Below are 23,214 nucleotides of genomic sequence, written 5' to 3'. Positions count from 1 at the left end.
TGTCCACTATATACTGCTAGGTGACATAGTAATTACTACAAAATTTAACTATTGGCCTTTTATAATACCTGCTCATCAGCGCTTTTCCAAAATCAAGCGACTATAGGCAATCGGTTTTTGTTTATTAAATCGAAGTAGCTACCTACTACTTTAATTACTAACCGACGTCACAGATCTCTAAAATATTTTTTGATGTAATTTACTCGAACTTGCTAATAATATTTAATTAACTATTTCTTTCAACGAATAATTCACAAGATTTAAGAATATACCATTCTAATTATTGAACATACATAATTTTTGAAAAACACTTCTGAGAAAATGTATTATAACGAATAGGAGATATGGTTAAAATAATGTCATTATTTTCGAGAATAAATGGTCTGCTATTTAATACTATAGAGTATAGGCGAAGAAGCACAGAAAAGATCGGATATCAAAGGCATCGGCTAGCAATGAACTTTTTGAAATAATTACGCAATTTGTGCTGATTATTATATTATAGATGGATTTACAAACGGACCCTCATTACACCATGCTTGAGCGGAAATACAGTCATGCATTCTAGAGAAAGGAAGAAGCTAAAATAAATCTTATTTCAGTATTGAGTAGACCTATTTTACTTAGTTTTTGAATCTTAAAATTCACAAAGGTACATACAAGAAAAATCAATTTACTCAAGAAGGTACTAACACCTTTATTTGATAGTTGTATTAATGACTCTAGATTATCCCAGTACTTTCTAATCACCTCATTTTCTTTATTGAGAAAATTCCCCTTCAGTAATAAATTCTCAAAGTTTCTATATGTAACGTATGTTGTCTAATTTGTCAGCTAAAAGGTTTAGCTAAAAGGTGTAATGCGTTGAAATAGCCATACTACTGGAATGAGGCGGAAAGATTATCCCAACCTTATTTGAGCTGTGTACAGTCAAATATATAACGCCTGAATGCCAATCAGTCTAGGAGACAAGAGGTACTGAGGATTCAGTGAATTGAAGTGCACTTGTGACCAAGTTAATTGACATCAAAGATATATGATCGATAGTAAATTTTCCATAACTGTTTTCAATATTCTGTAAATGAGGTTTTCTTCGCATACAATTCATTTCTAAAATATTATACTATCTATTATTTTTTTTGAATGAAACCAAAACTACTTTACTATGAAAATAATATTATTTATACTGTAAGTAAGGTGATTATCTGCCCTTTATTTGGGAAGTAAGTTTTTTATTTGAGTCTCCTGAGATTTAAGAGAATGACATCTCCTTTATTTTATTATTTTTTTGAAAAACGTAATCGTAAATACTATATTTTTACCGACTCCGAAAAAATATTAGGCATCACACGCTACTAGACGTAATACATACTCGAATTATGAAGAAAAAATAATTCAGGCCAGTTTGTCATTTTGTCCCGGTTTATAATGTTATATTACGCATTTACTGATCCACATACAAAATATCGTTAATTTGTGCCCTAAAATGCAATACTTATATTGTATTTTTAAATTATATACCTATAGATAGTAGTTACTTATATTAGTAAATGAGAACTCTGCAATTCTTAGTAGTATAGACCTATGTGTCCCTGATAATAATCTTATAAATCTAATCAGTCATTATTTGTTCTGAGAAGGTACGGAATTAACCTGCTATTGGTGATGCCAAATGGGAGGGCAATAAGTTTGTTCAGCCAAATCGCTTGGGATGTTGATATATTCCACTTACGTGAGAATGCATATAGGTGGACGATATTTTAATTATTAGTATAATATGGTCTACTTCCAAAGACATTATAATTTTTGTATTTACATATGTACTATTTTACTAAGCTTTTATTTTTTGTTTTTCGTGTCATGTTGTGAACGTTTTGAATTTGTAATTTGTAAAGATTAATATATTTAAATACATACATTTGATTTGATATTATATAGCCAACAGGTGGTGTCATATAATATCACACGAATTGTTTTTTTTTGTAATTGTTGTGTCAGTCATCGTCGTAGCAAGATCGTATTTATTTTTATTTTTGATATATTATTTTAAAATATCCAATTGCAATTTTGTGAATAGTCAAAATCTAATGAATAAAGATTCCGATTTAGGCTATTTTTAATTATTTCCAATTAAAATTTTGTGTTATCTTTAATTAACTAGTTTATTACCTAATTCTATTTTTTTAGTTTTGTTATGTCCTGGTTTGGAAAAACAATAATAATAAGCCTACCCATATATTATAATATATTTATATATATATATTTACTTTATACATGCGACTGTACGTTTTATTTCACTAGATTGAGTAAAACTCATAAATAGGTATATGTTAATCGATTTAGGTTCGTCAAGTTTCATGGTGTTCTCGTAATAGTCTATTATACTCTTCGTAACATTACGTCGCTATAGGATTTGTTTCCCGAATAGACCAAATGTCAATTTTTCAGGAGACGAAAAACAAATTTCATTGTCGTATATTGAAATATCAGTAGATGTATCAATCATTCTTTCTACACTGTATGATTGCAACATTATCTATGAATATATTCCAAGAATAATATACTGGTATAAATCAGTAAATGCACAGAAAATGCGTTTTATTTACAAGTACTCGTTGTGGATATTCGGGAAATTTTTAGCGCTCTCTCAGAATAATGGATATTCGGGACAAAACCTGGACGTTCGGGACTTAAGACCGTAGCGTGTTGCTGCACGGCCCACGGATTACTGAGTGGTCAAAAAGTACGCACCTCAAATGTTATATTTATTTACACGATAATTGTTAATGATTACTTTTACTATTTAAATATCTAATGATCGTAATAACCCAAGTTCGTAGGTAATAATAACATGCGGCATTCGCTTTTTTCGGTTTTTTTCGTAATAAGTAATAAAATAGTTTTTAATAATCTTTTTTTTTATTCAACGAATAATTCACAAGATTTAAGAATGTACCACTTCAAAAATTTAAGAATGTACAAAATCACTTCTGAGAAAATATATTATAACCAATAGAAAAAATCTTTTTGAAAAAAGTAAGACACCCGGCAGGAATCGTCCTGTATCTCCTGGGTTTACGACCCAGTCCACGAATTATCCACTATGCTACGAGGTGACATACTTATGACGACAAACTTTAACTATTGGCCTTTTAATACCTGCTCATCAGTATTCTTCAAAATCAAGCGACTATCGGCGATCGGTTTTTGTTTATTAAATAAAAGTAGGTATCTACTACTTTAATTACTAACCGACGTCACGGATTTCTCCAATATTTTATGATGGTACTTACTCGTACTTGCTAACAATTTTATATTAATACTTTTTCCAAAAAAAAAAAAAAATCTATGTATATATATCTGTATATTATTATATCTATATATTTCTATAATTAACAATTAAACTTATTACCAACCACCAAATAAATATTATATATTTACTATTGGAATGACAACACAAAATAATAGCATCTATAAATTAATTACCATTGGCTGCTAATATTAGGTAGGTACCAATATCCTAAGTATATAATATTCACCAAATAAATTCGCATTCATTCGCATTCAAAAACAAATAATAGCATCGCCTTTATTTTCATAGAAATACCTAGATTAAAAGTAAAATAAAGACAAACAATGCTTGATTAATAATAATTTCAAATAATAATTATTTTTTACGTCATAGTAGTTGACGGGTCAAACTGTAGAATTCATATAACCGTTGGGATTTTGTGTCATTTATCAAAACAAAATGCAGTTATTTAGGTTAAAATACTCACTTCCAAAACTTTACTATAAGTTCAGGGGAAACTGGTGATGTATCAGCTATAAATGATCTCTTCAAATTTGATGAATTCACTATTAAAACAATAGTAACTTTAAAAACAATATATCAATAAGACGAAATTTGAAAGAGCACTCCAGACGGCCAAAAAATATGAAAGTGGGCGTGATTGTTGAGAGCTGGACAGCGTGAATGTGGGAGCGAGATGCACGGCGTCAGCGCGGTTTGATTGGCTAAAAGTCATATTCGGGAAATAAAAACTCAGCCGAGATTTATTTCGACCGAAATTAACTTGGATATTCAGGTACGAATAGTTGGACATTCGGGAGAACAACACGGAGTAATTGCAACTTAACATGGCGTATTCGGGTTTTTCAAAAAAATATCTCTGTTCCTAGATAAAAATATATTGTTTTTATAAATGATTTCGGTAGAGTTCGATAAAAGAAATTGAACTGCATTAAAATGTCGATTTCGACAAAAATGGATATTCGGGAAACAAATCCTATAGCGACGATTAGTTGGTATTAAGTATACAAACTTTCCACATTCACCATAGTGACAAGCCTTCATGACTCTGAAATTGATGAGATAATAATACAATTTAGCAATAATTATTATAGTGGGGTTATGTGGTGTTGCCAACTGTCATTTTAAAAAAAATATTATTAATAAGAAAAAAATTAAAAAAGTGAAAGGGTTTCAGCACTTAAACATTTTTTCAAGAAACTGACTTTTCAGAAAAAGATTACAATTAACAACTTAGTTATAAAATTAAAAAATATTGCAAGTAAGAATTATTTTGGTCAGTAAGATATTATAAGGTACAACTAAAAAGACCAGCGTGTTAATTTTCACGAAAATCTGGTGAAAAATTCCAGAGATTTTATGGAAATATTTTTAACTAATTTGCGATATCCAAAAATGAAAGATTTAACTCCATATGCATATTTGGCATGCCAAGTAATTGTTCAAAAAATCTGGCAAGAAAACCTAGCTGTTGAACCCGTGGATCGTGGGTCTGGATAAATTGCATTTTACTTTTTTTTGCAATGTGTGCTTAGGTCCAAAACGTAGAATAAATAAATTCTAATTGTTGTGAGTTTTGTACTATTCCATTTTCATCATTTTTTGCGATCCGGGTTACGCCTTTTCGGCAACTTCGTGTGCTATGTGTACTCTCCATTGTCAAATACACACTGATAACGAAACCTTTAAGTATTGTTTATAGTATGTCAATAATTGTATTATTATATTAAAGGATCTGGTATAAAAATATTTCTTTTAATATTTCGAATATTTAAAGTATTTGTTAAAGCCTGTAGTAAATAACTTATACAATTAACACAATATTCAGTAGGTAGGTAAGCATATTAAAATTCCATTATTCGACGACAGTGAAACTAGGCTACGTGTTTGGAATTTAATGAAATTAGCAAATGAGAAATATAACTGAATACTACCGACCAGCGTTGCCAGACGTCCCAATTTCTGCGGGACGTCCCGCTTTTAAAGCAAAAATAGATTGTCCCGCGCGGGACAGCTAAATACACGATTATTCAACAAATACAAATAATACTTTTAGGTTAAGCTAATTTCATTTTATTTTAAACATACCAATATATAATTACTATACCGAACGGGTATTTTCTCAGATGAATTTAAAATGATAAGATGCAAGAAACATAAGAATAAATGTTCTATTGAGTTAATAAAATTGGAATTACTTGTTCAATTCAACATGATAATATTATACTGCTGTGCTTATGTGCTGAACATATTAAGCAGTAGAAAGAAACTTTCAGGCTAAGTTTTTTTCTTTCTTTTCTTTATTACCTATCTATATTTTGCATTAAATTTAATTATAGTTTCGTACATAAAGTTTCAAATTGGATAAAGCAATGGGTTATTAGGAAAGGTCAACTCGTTGTTAATAATTGGTAAGATCTGCAACTTTGCTTTATTTGTCTCTAATATTTATTCATAAAGTAATTAATATTCACCCTAATTAATATGAAGTTTTTTTGAAATTTTTTCTGTTATGAAAAGTATGTTTTTCACTTAATAAATGGTTTGCAAAAGTTGACGTATTTTTCTCTACTTTTTGGGATGCTAAGTGCTCCAATGTTCTAATATTTATCTTTTTGCACAGTGATCACTAGATTAAAATAAAATGAGAGTATTTATTCCGTTTGTTTATTAATTAGTAGATATTATAGAACATCAAATTCTCGTATAAATTCCGATATTAGATTTTATCGTTTATTTAGTGGCAATATATAACAATAGGTGATATATTTATAGACGTATGTGCCTTCTATAAATCCAGGGGTTAAAAATATGAGAGCTATGTCGCCTGACCTCCTTTTATTATTTGTTAAAAGCCGAGCAGTGGGCACAGAGCAATGCATTAAAAAGCATCTCTGGGAATCTCGACACGTTTTCTTCCGCGGATTGTGAGAGGATTTTTCGTTCAGTGAACAAAATCAGTTCTAACATAAATATCAGTGCCAGTACGGAACGAATCCGGTTTATTTTTTATTTGAATAGTTCAAGTACGTATAAATTAAGTAAATAAGTATTTTTAGCGTTATCAAAATGTTTTATATCAACCAGATTATAAGTCTAAAATTTAGTCATAAGTCAAAGTTAAAAAAACAATAGCATATAAAATACAATCTGTAGAGAACACTGATAAGGCCAGCTGACGTGTTGGTTTATAATATTCATTCATCACCTAAAACAAACATAGACTGCTAAGGTTGGAGGCTGGGTACTCAGTGGTACTCTTAAATCTATCGAAAAAATTTAACTAGGGTGAAAAATATAAAATTTTAAGATATGTATAAGGACTAGCATATCGTCAAAACCACAAGATGAGCCTCATGCCCCATGGAGCATGTACTTGGAAAACACGAGTCACAAACGACTATGCAAAAAAACGGAAACCATTTGGCAAAATAATATATATTGGGATAACAAGAGCCCTGAACAAATGTTCTTAAAAACGTATTCAACAGAAGGTCATGATGCACACGGTATATGAAGAAAGAATATTTTATCCGATTAGTTCAATGGTGGTTGTAACAACTTGGGAGAATTTTGGGACCAACTTTATATAATAAAAATGAAAGGTTAAATGATGCTAAACATCTAGGCCGTAAACCAGTCGTGACAGATCATCAACACCTTTGTCATATAGCTACTAATTAGTGAGATTGTTTAGACAATAAAATAACCTTACTTTCCTAGCTATGAATTTAATGCTCTCCAACTTTGCCTGCATTATCAGTTGGAATTAATTACATTTCTCATTGAGCAAAATCTGTCCAAATAATAGGTTTATTGTTTGTTTTGTATTTTATTGACTAGAATATATTACCAATAAACTATACACACATAATTAATATCTTCTTCTTTATGGTGTTACAATTCTGTGTGGGTCTTGGCCTCTCCAGCTGCTTTTATCCAGGTATATCCAAGCTCCAGTGTACGACGTTCAAGTCTTTTAAATCCAACTAGATACTATCGCTCCATCTTATGCAAAGTCGTTCAGGTCTTCGTTTGAATTTCTGCGTCCCAAATATGATTTTTTTGTCATGTGTGACTCTTTTATTCTATTTACATGGCCTAGCTATTTAAGGCATCCCAGTGGATGATGGACTTTACAATACATGGCCTCCAATACAAAACGTGTAAAATATGTTCGTTTCCACCCAAACTGTTTGTCATTAATGGGTCCGAAGATACACGCAACACGCGCCGCTCAAATGAGACCTACATTTTTACAAGCTCCGCGTACATGACAATTGGTCTTGTACAAGATGTATTTCAGTTTAAAATTCGGTTAAATTATTATATCTATATAATATCTAAATTTCTATTATTAATTAATCTGAAAATTGACCCTCGAGAGAAAATACTAACTACTATAATAATAAGATACTAACTAAAGCAATCGACATATTGTGTCTTTTTTCTATGGCAATTGTTAGTTTAACAAAAATATATTACAGTAAGTACCTATTTTATTCGACTTATGGTTCAAAAGGAATCCACCGTAATCGACAGATAATCACTTGTAAAATAAAATAAACATGACAGTCATAACGAATCACTGTTTCACTTTACTGGAGGAAAAGAACAAATCCCACCAAACGAAACCTTCCTGCGTAATTTATTCATCCTGAATAACGATTGCACGAGGCGCTTTTGATGTTGACAAAAGACTTTTAGCAGATATCGCCTCGCTCTAACTAGAACGTCTCTCTTGCTCTAATAGTGGTAGGGATGTTTTAGTGATTCAATACCTAATAATCCTGTCATTTTTTGTGTTATCAACAATACCATAAATAATTTTAACAGGGTTAACTCACAATTATTGATGAACATGTAATGTAATAATTAAAATAAAACACAATATTATAAATACTACTTCTTACAAATACTTTAAAAATAATCAGAACCTAATCCAGGAAACACTTATTTTTTATATATATATTTGTATAAGAGTGTAAAATGGGGAATTATATTACAAAGGTTTTTTATATACTAACTTACAGTGGTGAAGGGTGGAGGTAGGCTGTTAAGATCCGACATAATAAGTGTACCTTAAACTTTGACAGTTACTTGCTCAACTTAAAATAATGCCCATACATAAAAAAACACAAATAAAAAAACAATCGTTAAATTTAATCTGATCGACCATGTAAGTCAAAAGGGTAACCGCTCAGCCATCGTGGGCGTCAATTATATTAGTAATATAATAAATTGATAAATATTTTTTCAGCCTCCGGCCATAGGCTATTTGGTATCCATATATAAAGGATTTATAACTCTTTCATCCCGTTGGTAATATATTATTAGTAATTTCATTATGTTAGGCATTTGTTGTCATGTTGATAAACATTGTTAGTTTTCATCACAACACGGCAATATTCTTTATTGTATGTGTGACAATATCAAATTTAATAGGACATGGCATGGACATTACTAATTCAAATAGCTTTTGAGAATTCATGATTAATAGTAAAATTGCTAAATGAGTGAGCAGTATTGAAAAATTAAAATAAACACTATTTAAAAAAACAGGATCCGTTAAAACTCAATCCCAAATTAATAAATAAATATTGTAATAATATTGATGAATTGAAATAAATAAACAATGAAAAAATTGTACCATCTATTGTACGACAACTTCTTCTTGGCTACGTGAAGGAAAGCGCTGTTGTCGACTAAACGAGCTTGTTAGTTTATAATGGAAGTGCGGTTAAAAATGGGAGGAGCATGTTAGTTTACAGTTTTAACACGTAGCCAAGAATATGTTGTCATAGAGTAATCAACATTACGGTTGGAAAGTAAGTTCTATATTATATCGTGGATATAAATAACTAGCGCTCACGTTTTCTCAGATCAAGGATACATACTAATATAATCAATGTTCTCATGTATATAAAACATTACGCCGAACAGATGCTTAACCAATATCAGTTATTTGTGTTTACATTCCATTTTAAAATTGACATCCCTAGTTAAAAGGTCGCCTGAGACTAAGGGAAATCCCATTTTTTCATTTTAAGCTCTCGATCTGTTTGTTCGTAATGTCTCTAACAAATACACTGAAGCTGTTTAAACATACGTGGATTATATAAATGACAAATGATTATTGTACGTAGTTTTGATTATGTCATTGTTCGTGAATTATTATTGTATAATTTTCTGTTTTAACGACAATAAATGAAGAAAATATATACTTACCAATTCGAGATAATAATAGAAAAGACCCTATTATTTTAACACTTCAACATGCCATTACCCTAATTGCAGTGACATAGTGATCGACCACAGATCATCTAGATTCTAGAGATGAGAAACTAATATATTATACACTGAACAACAATTTTAGACCAGGTGAAGTTTAAACGTACGTTTTTCACTTGCCGAGAGATTGTTTTATTTGGTGCCAGTCTAGTTGAGTAGATGTCTATCAATTTGAGTTATTTTTAAATTAAAAGCACCTTTAATATTTTCAATCAACGTATCTAATACAATTTGTTACTAACTTGTACATAGCATTATCATCACTGACGTATACCTATTGCTAATTCAGAGAAAAAACTGTAGAGTATATATATTTATTGAAAAAACAAAACGTTGTGGACATAACAGACAACATTGTGGAGTTGAGAACGTTCACAACATGAAATTTAAATTTAAAAAATGCTTGTTCTAATCAAATAAGTTAAATAAAAATACATACTAGTCTATAAAATATATAGCAAATATTACCCTCACAAGAGAGAAGAAAAAAAACATAAACAATCATTTCTTGGATGACGAGTTAGTGAATTCTGTACTTTCAGTAAGGTGACGTATTTTAAAGTCTGCTTACGCTGCTACTATGTGTGCTGTTTTTTTATTATTTTATTCACAAAAAATGAGTGTTAAAAAGTTGTTGATGATATTTATCTATCTAACTTATTGTTCAATATTAACATTTACTCCTAAATCGTTTATTAGATAAAATCAACGCTTAAAACCTAGCTGTAAATATCAAATAATCAAAAACAGATCTCAACAAACAATGACAATCTTGATAAAGCATTTTATAAATGTAGCACCAATTTATTCAGGTCTACGGCATAGCTCGTAGGCGAGGCGGAAATGTGTTGTCGTAGGCCGTAGACGCTCTACGGCCTACGACATTGTTATGACTGACTTGACAATACAATGTTCCGCCGAATAAATTATGGTTTATTACCGGTGGGTGACTTCTGTTATGGAATACGGTTGTTTGCCGAAACCTTTTAGGTCGGTAATATTATGTACCACTATTATACTTATCGTTTTGGGTATGACCAATAATTTATAATATTATAACACCGTCCACTCAAATTATTCTTCATCTATATTATGTTGTCTTCTAGATGAAGGCTGACTTTCATTGTTTTATTTACCGGTTTATTTAATGCGGCTATGAATTCGGTTCTTTCTAAAACTTGAAAACACTCACGTAGATCATTCAGTCAAAAGTATGTCTTATCCGCGTGATCTTCGATTAAATCCTCATGTTTACAATAGAGCAGAAATGGCGAACAGTATTCAATAACTAATACTAATTAGGTATATGTACAAAATCATTTCAAATAATAACAAGATAAAAAGAACTTTTTATATACAACATTTTTAAATTTTCTGTTAAATCATATAAACTTGACTTGACTAGCTAAAACGATCAAAAAAATTGTACTTGATAGAAATAATACTGAAATGTCATTTTGACATGTCATATTGATTTTCATAGTAACGCACGTATATATTAATAATTTAGTTGCTAGGACCCCAGGCCCCTAGCAACCAATAATGGTGTCGAAATAACTTTTCATGCAAAACAAAATTAACTGAAAATGAATTCAATTCTACTTACAGATGGCTAAAAGTATTAAAAAAATGCATTTAAATCGTGTTTTAGCAACCTTTAGGGAAAAACTTAAAAAAAACAGCCCACGCAAATGCGAAGACGAGAGTGAAGTACCATATCGAAAAGCTGACAACTCCAAACGGAAGAGATAGCTACAGAAAAGAATTAAAAAATCAAGTCGTAAAACTCACCGAAGGAGAAGCCTGGAGTATCGATGAGAGGTGGAAGAGACTAAAAGAAGGAATGGTAAAAGTTGCAGAAGTCTCGATAGGACTAGCACCCAAGAAAGTAAAGTGCCCTTGGTACAACGACACTTGCCGACAAATGGTGGGAGAGAGAAGATCAGAAAGAGCGCTCTATCTGCAAAATACGCAGAGCGAAGAAGCACAGAAACGATATAGCGAGACGTGGAAAAATGTCCGAAAGCATCTGAGAAAGTGCAAACGAAGCTTCATCAAAAGTAATTTTGAGCAGATGGAAGAAGAAGCAAAACGAAATAAAACTCGATCATTCTTCTCGAAAGTGAGCTTTGAAAAAAGAGGCTTTCAACCTAGCACGCAAAAAATCAAAGATCAACAGGATCAGATAGTGGCAAACAAAGAGCAAGTGCTAAACATATGGAAGTCCCATTTTGAAAACTTACTTCAACGCTCTGTACCAGATGAACCTTTGGAATCGCCAGAAATCGCGACAGCGGAACCTCTTATACCGCCACCAAATAAGGCAGAGTTGATGGGAGCACTGAGTTATTTAAAGAATAACAAATCGGCAGGAAACGATAATATTCCATCGGAGCTTCTCAAGCATGGAGGAGAAACCTTTCTTAGTGCCATGCTTGAGCTACTGCAACAAATATGGGAGGAAGAAAAGATCCCTGAAGAATGGAAAAAATCACTGGTCTGTTCTATCTTCAAGAAAGGGGACAAACTCAACTGTGCAAACTACCGTGGCATCTCTCTTCTTCCTACTGCATACAAAGTTCTGTTGAACATTATTCTCGAAAGAATTCTGCCATATGCCGAAAACATTCTTGGTGACTACCAATGCAGTTTTAGATGAAACCGCAGTACTACCGATCAAATTTTTACACTGCGCCAAATCTTTGAAAAGAAATGGGAATACGCCCAAGATGTACACCGTCTCTTTGTAGATTTTAAAACCGCATATGACTCTAATGATAGCGAAGCTCTCTGGAATATATTGAAAGAATTTGAAATACCGTCAAAACTTATAAATATAATAAAAGTATGCATGGACGGATCCAGAAGTAGAATTCATATGCAGGGTAGTATATCAGAATCTTTTGAGGTGACAGCAGGACTAAAACAAGGCGACTCTCTATCACCAATGCTGTTCAACTTAGCTTTATAGAAAGCCGTTAGAGAAGCTCTAAAAGCAGAAGGTGGAGTTACCCTGAATGGGTCCCATAAAATATTGGGCAACGCAGATGATTTGGTGGTGCTCGGAGAATCTGAAGAAGAAGTCAGAGGTATTTTCACTCCTCTGGAAGACACAGCGAAAAGGTTGAACCTACGAGTAAATGTGGGAAAGACCAAGTATTTGAAAATGACAAGAGGCATTGAACCCTCTGGAAACATTGGAATAAGAAACTCCTCGTTCGAGAAAACCTCTCTCTTCAAGTACTTGGGCTCCAACATTACCTCTAAAAATGAAATGTCCCTAGAGCTCGCTGACCGACTGAGAAGTGGAAATGCAGCGTACTTTGCGCTGAGTCGTCTGTTCAGGTCCGAAATGCTGTCAATCGAAACGAAATTCCGAGTGTATAACGTAGTCATCAAACCGATCGTCATGTATGGATGTGAAATGTGGGGTTTAACGGAAAAACAAGAAAAGGCGCTCCAAGTGTTTGAAAACAGATCCTCCGGAGAATACTTGGACCCGTCAATGAGAACCACCGGTGGCGCATCCGCACAAATGCTGAGCTCTTCGACCGATACCAACCTAGAATCACTAATATTCTGAGGTCAAGAAGGCTCAGGTGGGCGGGCCACGTTGTACGATCTGAAAGATCTAGAACTCTCTATAGGATTCACAAAGACACACCAGCTGGCACTCGACCTCTTGACCGCCCGCGACGGAGATGGGCGGACAACATTCAAAGGGATGCGGAAAGGCAGGGGATAGTCAACTGGGAAGAGAGAGCGCTGGGCAGAGATCCCTGGAGAAACGTTGTGCAGTCGGCCATGGACCTGAACGGCCCCTAGCGCCAATTTAATAATAATAATAACAATTTACATTGCGTTTAGATATATTATGAAAATTTCAAGTGTCTAGCTAGTCGGGAAGTTAGTTAAAAATCGATTGCAAGATTTGTACCGGACAAAGAACCACCGGAAAAATAAGAATACGAGCTAAGAAAACCGTTGTAAAATAGTCGCCTATTAAATAAATATAATGATAAAACCAAACTACTTTTTTTATTCTAAATTTTCATTACGTTTTTATAATGTTTTATTGCAAAATAATATTTATTATTATTATATTTTATGTGCACATTTGTCCACCACCATGGCGAATTGCTTATTTTTATGGTATTATAAACATCAGAAAAAAGACTATATTTTGATACCTACTATTTCATATTTTAAGGAATAAATAATTTAAAAAAAGATAATATTACTATAGGCATAAATATGTAAAGAAAAATTATCAACAAACAGTGCATTGATCAATCATCAAAACGAAAAAAGTTTTTATTAAATAATCTTACCTGTTCATGAACTGACCATCTGATTATAAATTTAAAAAAATTTTCGTCAAATTTTAATAAATTAATAATAAATAAATAGGTACTTCGAAGCCGACTTTTTGTCACCCTCCAGCGGTGCTACATAAGCGAACTGCACGTTACCGGTCTCACATAGGAAACCAAGGGAAATGGTGAGATCTGGTGAATGTAATAAAGTACATATTATTATTATGTGTATGCGTAGGTGAATACCTATTAATTACCTACATGATTAGTAGTATAGTATCTATACTCCAGATAGATTTGGAGCAGGAATCACCGTTATTAGTGTTGCACCATTATTATACTATTAATTGTGACCTAAAAAAATAGATATAAGTACCATTAAATAATAAATGGGTAGGCGGTAGTAACTATAATATTTCAAATTTGGAATTTTTCATAAAATATTTTTAATTTTCATAACTATATTTTTTTTTAAATAAAGAAAGACTTTGTTAAGAAGAAGAGAATTGTAGGCATTTTAATTATAAATAATTGCGAAAGGACAAATTGGCTGAAATGTAACGCTAAATGCATCCATTTGTTACTGGAGATGAAATTTGCATTTTTTTTTTTGAAAAAATTACGTTTGCCCTGCTTTTATCAAAAGGCATAGGTACTTACAGTGACCATAATGTCATATCATATTCAATATAATTATAGTTATGTTTTTAAAAAGCTGATACTTAAGTTGGTAGTTGTCAATATTAAATAATTACAAGATAAAAAGAACTTTTTATATACAACGTTTTTAAAATTTCTGTTGAATTATTATGCTCAATATGCTCAATCTTGATATGAAGTAAATAAAAACAAACAAACAAATATATAATACTGAAATGTCATTGTGACATTTAATATTGATTTCCATAGTAACGCACGTATATATTAATAATTTAGTTGCTAGGACCACCCCCTTAGCAACCAATAATAGTGGATTGGATTACGGATTTCTTCCGAAATAACTTTTCATACAAAACAAAATTAACTGAAAATGAATTAAATTCTGCTTAAAGATGGCTAAAAGTATTAAAAGAATGCATTGGTATCGTGTTCTGATATATTCTAAAAGTTTCAAAATTCTAGCTAGTCGGTAAGTTAGATAAAAATCGATTGCAAGATTTGTACTGGACAAACAACCACCGGACAAATACGAGCTAATAAAAACGTTGTAAAATATAAACGTTGACATTAAATATTTATAGTATCGATTGAAGCAACATGGTGGAAATTGAAAATTCTTTTGCGTAGTTCAGACAAATCTAAATAATAAAATCTTTTTTTCGTGAAAAAATAACAGTTTTTGCCAAATGACACAACGTTATTTGACTATTTGAAACGTTGCTATAACGATGAATATTTTTATATTTGGCCTCAATTAAAATAAATAGTTGAAGCTACTAGAGTAAAATCCAACATAGTACGAATCATGAGGTTTTTAGCTGTTTTCAATACTCTTTTATTATGTTCTATTTCAAGATAAATTCATATTTGAACTTAGTTGCAAGTGTCACATAATCATGATTTTAATATTGAAAAGCTGTATGCAATGCCAATAATCTGAATTAGGTAGGTATTAAATTAATAAAAATGAAATGTATTTTTTACAAAATTATAAATTCAGTGAATGTTCAATTCTACGTGGAAATTATTTAAAATAATACTTTGGTAAGAAATTAGGTATAGGTTTTTGTAGTAGTAAGTAGGGCTTTTATTTTAATGTAGATACTGCTACAGTTTCAAATTGTGTTATAAGTTTGTAATATGTAAAATAAATATATTTTCTTTAAATTGAATCACCAGCTTACATTTTGCTGGCTTCCTTTAAAATGTTAGGCATCTTTTTAATTCAATAGATAATGCCATGTTGAATTTTTTTGCTGTAAGCTGAAATCAGTGCAGTTTTTTTGAGAATGTCTTCTAATTCTGCTATAACATCGTCTGATGTTGCTGATTTAATAGTTTATAATGTGAATCACAAAAAATACAATGCATAATTTATTTTCATAATAAATATTTTTTGAAGACAATAAATTAATCATGATTCTTTCGAAATATATTTAGAAATGTTTACGTGAATATTAAATATTAAATATTTAACATTTATATATATATATATATATATATTATATGGTTATCTATCTAAGCTTTAGACGTTATTTTATAACCCACAGCAAATAAAATACCAAATGTTTGCTTCAAAATATTGATGAAATAAAATCGGTATTAATCTGGTTTTTACACATTATTATTTTATTATTTATAAATCTGGGTCAATTTTTATTTGGTTATAGAATCGCACAAATTTCCCATTTTTTTCCTTTCCGGCTATGATTGAACTGCAACTGGTACTGCAGCCAATTTTTCACACGATTAATCACAAACGTAATAATATAATATGTAATTACAAAATCATGACTAGAAAGTCTATGCTGACATTCGAAAAAAGCTTTCAAATGAATATTTATTACAATGTGAAAAATAATGAATGAAGTATAAATAACTTTAAAATACATGACACAAAAATGTAATAAATAATCATATTACATTAATAATAAATAGTTTACTCGCTGCAGTAGAATTCCGATGATTATGCGACTATTGCATCGCTAGCTGTTTTTCAGTCGTTTTTTATTACTGAAATTTCTATAAGTACATCGGTATTATATAGCAATCATACCAGTCAGCATTGCATGAATGACATACTTTAATATATGTTTTGTTGTAAAAACAAAACAATAGAGCGATAATTATCGTCAGCATTTCCTCAATCATAACTAGATCAGTAAGGTCGGTTATGATTTGTTAATTGCGTCAATATCTCTTGTAATTACTGAATTTATATAAATTAGATGGACAATGAATAAATCCTCACTCACTCATCGAGTCCGTCACGCAACGCACTACTATTGTCACGAGTCACTTCACTCGACATAGCCAATCGTCATTCAACTCGAATCAAGTCTCTCAGTTCATTAGTATAATCAATCTCTTGATCACATCGATCTCGTACATCCATATCCGCGATTATAAGCCATCCTTATTATTGTATTTATTTATTCTTGTAAAAGACAAATAAACTCTCACCTCACAACATCCAACCAACAACGACTTTATCTCCTCCACCTCATCTACTGTAAAAAATATAATTCAGATATAAATAAAGATATTGTTTATTGAATTATAATATAATTATTGCTGAGGCCTGGATAAGTGTTAAGCAATGTTTGGAATTGTATGAATCAAATCAAAAATATTTTGAATTAGTTTAATGACAAATTATAATGGTTACAGCATACAATAGAGGCAAATCCGCGAATGCCAGCGCAGAGCCAAGAACTAAGGAATACAACGCTAACGATGATAAACCGCCAGCTCATTTATCACTTTACCCGTTGCAAAAAAAAAGAAAAAACTTTTGCGAAAAAATTCCCCGTTTTGATTTTTTTGGCTCCATTTTAACTGAGTAATAAAAGATCTCCTTGGAATACTCTTTTACTCACCTTTCTGTCTGTTATTTATTTGACACAAAAGAAACATAAATTAAGCGGGAACATCTTTTTGTAACGGGCGGAAATTTTATGTAAAAAATATATATTATAATTTTGAACGCGGCGGATTTCTTTGAATTATATTGAAAAAAATACTATAAATTTAATATAACTAACTTTCACAATTTCATTTTGTTAACAATCTGGACGGTTTTTTTTATCTAGTAAAAGCCTAATTACTAATGAGCAACTTACAAAAAATACGAAATAGTTCAAAATGATATAATAAATAAACTAAGTATAAAAAAATGTACTAAAATGTAATTAGTTATATTAGGATAAGATTGGGGCAAATGGACAGAAGTTAAATAAACGTGACGTCAGTTGGTCATCGGACACGTCCATCTTGTTTTTTTGCTTGTATGATACGTGCGTCTTGTGGAGTAATTACTGAATAAATCCATTTAACCCGCCGCAATCCCTGTGTAGGTATTCTGATTTTTCAAACGCAAGAATTGCACAAAAAAGGTTGGTATGTGGGAAAATTGTGTCATAAAATTATAATATCATTTAAAATCTATATATATTTTGGTAAAACTTATAGATTTTTTACAATATGATACTCAATATAAAAACGATATTCCAGCATTCTGTGACATATTTTGATACGTATAAAAAACCTACTACCGTGTCCATTCGCCAAACTTTTACCCTATTATAGTTAATAAATCAATTATTATTTGAGCGTTAGTGATTTTAAGTTCAATTATTTTCAATTATGTATTTATTTTACGAATTATGAACATGACAAATAACACATTCAAAGCGTTCACGGCATGACATAAAAATACAGAATAATACGAGTAAATAATAACTGGAAGCACACCGAGTGAAGTATGTTGATAGACCCTGTCCTAAAAACGTATAAAAAACATCCACATAAACTCACCTCACGTAAGTTGAGTATATCAATATCCGAAGCGATCCGATTGGAGATAGTCGTTGTCCTCCCAGTTGGCATTACTAATAGAAGGTGATTTCCACAGTTTGGGAGAACAAACAAGGGATGCTGCCATTTTTTACGATAATTATCAGAAAGTTAATACTGCCAAGAATGGCAGAGTTTCCAATAAGGCCGTAGTTAAATAATACCTCGTCTAAACTTTAAGCTACAGTATATAAGCACACCTAAGAGAAGATCAGTCGTGTAGACCCACGGATAATATCCATACTATACTATAGAAAATATTGGAAAGTTAAAACAAACAGAATGCGCTATTGAACTTTGAGCTTTGTGTCCGGGGTTAGAATAAGCGCAATTCGCAATATATTAATTTATTATTAATTTAAATGAAATGCAATTCTACAGTGCTTATTTCACTTTTATTGACTATTTAACTGGACCGATTTTATTTTTAAAAAAGTACATATTTATAATCATGACAATTTTTTTTTCATCTTCTCCATCTTGTTCTATTTTTTAAATATGAGAAAAGCAATCCACGTACAATAAAATCTGTCAGAAAATATTTTATTTATTTACATAATATATCATTATACTCTGTGATCTAACAATCCAGCATGTTTCTTCTAATCCCCCCATCCTAAGAATGTCAATTGAGCTTGTTAGTCACTCACTTACATATTATTATCTAACTGGATTTATTCTCTGGTTTTAAAGGAAAAAAAACATTTTAATTTATCGTGATGCAAGATTCGAATTCGCGACCAAAAGACACCAGCGTTCTTCATCACTGTGTATGTATGTAGGGGGTTATAAAACTTGTGGTACGAATTTCACAGTCCTGTTATGTATTAACTTTCAAATATTTTACGCGTTTTTTATGACATATCGTTAGTTTAAAGTCTAACATTTAACACAATTAATCGTTTATCCTAGCACAATGCATAACAAAAATCATACTACGAAAATGCCAAATCTTTGACTGTCGTAGTGCAAAAATGAAGGTCACAATTTGATAGAAATTATTGCCTTTAACTAAAGACTGTACTCGCAAGATGACTAAAAATACTCTTGTTTTTAATCACCCAACACGTATGTCCAGGCCCTTCACGCATAAACACTGTTGAAGTACGCGAAAGTGTGGTCAGAGAGCCAGAAATGTCGATTCCAAGAAGATCGCAGAAATTTGGTCTCTCATACGGCTCTTTGTGGCGAATTTTGAATAAATCGTTTTACTTAAACCCGTATAACATTCCAGCTTACGCAAGTACTAAAGCCAATGTAATGGATGGAAGCCAATGCGTCGCAGATTGGGTTTTGGAAGAGCAGGCGATTTTTCAATGAAAATCATCTTAAGTGATGTGGAATATTTTCACCTCAATGATAACGTTAAAAAGCGAAATTGCCATATTTTTGGGGCTAAAAAAACTGATTCAAGAGAGACCGTTACATGCTGCGAAAGTTACTGTTTGGTGTGGTTTTTAGGCTGGAAGCATTATCAGGCCGTACTTCTTCGATAATGATCGTTCGCTATTGACAAATGACAACTGACTCTTTGTGGTCGATTTGGATATGAGAGATTACAATTTGGAAAACACGTGGTTCCAACAGGATCAGGCCACATGTAATACTGCTCGTGAAACACTGGCTTTATTGCGTGTAAAAAACAAATTTGTACAAAAACTTGGATTTAAATAATATTTTTAAAATGTGATCGATATATTATGTATAAAATTCATTTCATGTGATAGTAAATATGTTTTCAAAACAGAAAAGATACATTACCTCAACTTTAATGAAATATTGTCAATTCTTTTAAAGGCAAAGGTGCGGTCCATAGAGACTTCGAATGCTTTTTTCTTTTTTATTTTACTTTATAGTATAAATAATGCTACCATCAATACACGTAGCGAAGCTTTTCTAAAAAGTTTGTTGTTATTTTCTCAAAGTAGTCTAGGGTAAAAAACTTTCAAAATACTTAAATGTGCTTTTTTAAACAATTCTATTACTGTGGTCTGGAAATACAGTCAACTTTAAAAAGCAGAATTCAATTTTCTTCTGAAAGATATTATTTATTTCAAGTTTAAAACGATTCAGAATTGCGTAAAGTTTTTTAAAACGGGTCATTTAATATAACTTGGCATATTGTGTGCGTGCGTAAATTATTAAAAAAAATACAATATGGAATCGAGAAAAATTGGATGGCAAAATGTTTTTTTGTCAAATTTTGTTGTAAAAATAAGATCTCTATAATAATGTATTTTTAGGACATTTAGAAAATATTCATTCCTTCGTACGGAGATATTTTTTTATAGAAACTGTCGATACTTTTTTTTCAGTCAAATTAATTGTATTGTATTGTGTATTTTTTGTACTATGTATGTGTTTCAACTCAATCGTACCAATAACGCAGATATTTTAGGAATTGGTAAGTATATTTACAATGTTATTCCTGGTATCTTACTCTTAACGAGAAGGTCACCTCATGAAGCTTTTATCATTTTAGATTAATGCAGAAAATAATATATATAAGGCAAAGCTCTGGAGGTTTCTTAAGAGGTGCTACGGTGTTTCATAACACTAGTGACTAGGACATATCCCCGACCAATGTATCTAAAGTAGTCATCACTTAGAAGTCTTCCCGTCAATTACATGTCATGTCTCGTTCTTACTGATTAGGTCATTCGAGTCGCGAATAACAAAACTCTTCTAACTCTTCAGAGCGTTTACTAGCCTAGATTATTGGTTGTAAAAGGTATCTATAATTGAGAATTTTTGGTTCAATTAAATGCCAATTATAGTCAATTAAACCCATGTAGAATGATAGTCTTTATTCTTGATATCGTTATACAATTGTTATGGAAGCCTAGGTATCATTAATAATTATTATAAGTACATTTGATTTTAATATTTCATTTATTGAGAATGATCTCTATAACAAGCATGAAATATTAAAGATAAATAAAGATGGAAGAACACACGGTGACAGAAAAAACAGCAAAAAAATATAAGTATCTTTCTTTTACTTAAAAAAATGTAAACATAATAGAATCCAGGTAAAGACAATAAGGTACTTCTTATTTATATACCCTTGTTTTATAATATTTTTACACGAATCGTGTTGTGAATTCTTATATATATGACCATTTCAGAAAGGTCTTTCATAAATAATGTGTACCTCCAGGTGATGACAAAGCACACAGTTTTTATTTGAAGTGAATTATTATACAAAGAACACGTAATATTATCATTGGGGTGAAATTATATGAAGAAAAGAAAAATATACATAAAATGCATACTAAAATAAAAAAGTATTCTGACGTGTTAGTAATAGCTAGGGCAGATTTTCCGCAGGGTGGTTTAATTTATCAAAACCACGCGAGCTGCGGCGCTTTTCCAGGCTGGGGGAAAGTCTTAAGCTCGACATCACAATGCACGGATTTCATTTTGTTACCTTCTTTGTATGCACGCATTCGTGGTTTTCAGACGCTTTCCAGAGTAAGTGATGCCAAACATTTAGCAGTTTGTTAAATTGGAATTGTTTTGTTTGTTTACAGACATTTAAAGTATGCACACGTAGAGGGGCATACTTACATATTTATTTATTTATAACGGTGCATGTACATAATATGAAACTTGATTATATGAAATACAACAGCAAAACAAAGTACCTACATATAATAATAATATTATAAATATTACAATCAAGTACAATTATTTATGCTACAACAAAAAAATACAATGTATCGCTAAATTTGAATAAAATAGAAGAAAAAGTACAATAACATAAAAGCAACATAACGAATTATGAAGTATAGTTTTAGAAGAAGTCTGTAGTGAGTTTGGTATTATTGTAATGATTCTGTATTTATCTATTCATTTTTGTATGGCCAGTATTGTCATATTTTGTATAGTATTTCTGAGTTATTTTATTTTTTAGTGGGTATTTTGTGAGATTTTTAGAGGTCAGCATCGTATTTGTACTGTCTGCACATAAGTGGGCTCGCACATCAGAACTCGCCGCATGCGTCTTATGACAAATTCGTCGATGTGACGTCATTGTAAACCAAGAAACAAACGTTATCAAATGGAGCTTTGCAGATTGGCCGATGCAACTGCGACTCTGCAACCCTGCGACATGCCTCGAGTTGCATTGGCCAAAGCCTGCATGTCGATCTCGAAAAATGTCGATTCCGCGCATGCGCACAGCTTGCGGCCATCGGCAATTTCTGTCTCTGTCTCTGTCTACACTGTCATTGCTCGCTCATCGCTGATCACCGCGTTTGATGTTTGTTCATACAATCAACCCAATAAAAATGGCAGACGAGAGACTTCTCCTTTTTCGCGTTTGACGTTTGCCGCTAGGCATATTTGCGAGGTTGTAGCATGCAACATTTTCCGGCAGTCTCAGTAGTTTTGATTTATGGCCGTCAGGCACACAAGGCGAGTTGTGATGTGCGAGCCGGCTAAAGTGTTTTTGTAGTATTGGGCAGTTGTAAATGACATGCCACACTGATTGAGACGTATCGCCGTCACATAGTAAACTGTCATCTCAATTTGAATTTTTAGATTCAAGATTAAGATAGTACTCCGTGGCCGTAAATGTGTCCCAATTATTAAGAATATAATATTGTGTTTTGTTTCAATAATATATTTTTTATGATATTACTTCACCATACCCAAGAGGATTTAGGTCAACGTTATATTATGTGAGGATCAAATAATGTCAAATAATAACCTTTCCAATACGTGCTTGCTACTTGTGCCCCTGTATGGCTATGAGAAGTGGTATATTAATTACAA

The sequence above is a fragment of the Rhyacophila brunnea genome, unplaced genomic scaffold, assembly GCF_057557595.1.
Source record: "Rhyacophila brunnea isolate RB1 unplaced genomic scaffold, BYU_Rbru_1.0 scaffold_19, whole genome shotgun sequence".
Classification (NCBI taxonomy): Eukaryota; Metazoa; Arthropoda; class Insecta; order Trichoptera; family Rhyacophilidae; genus Rhyacophila; species Rhyacophila brunnea.
Note: the sequence above shows the minus strand (reverse complement) of the source record.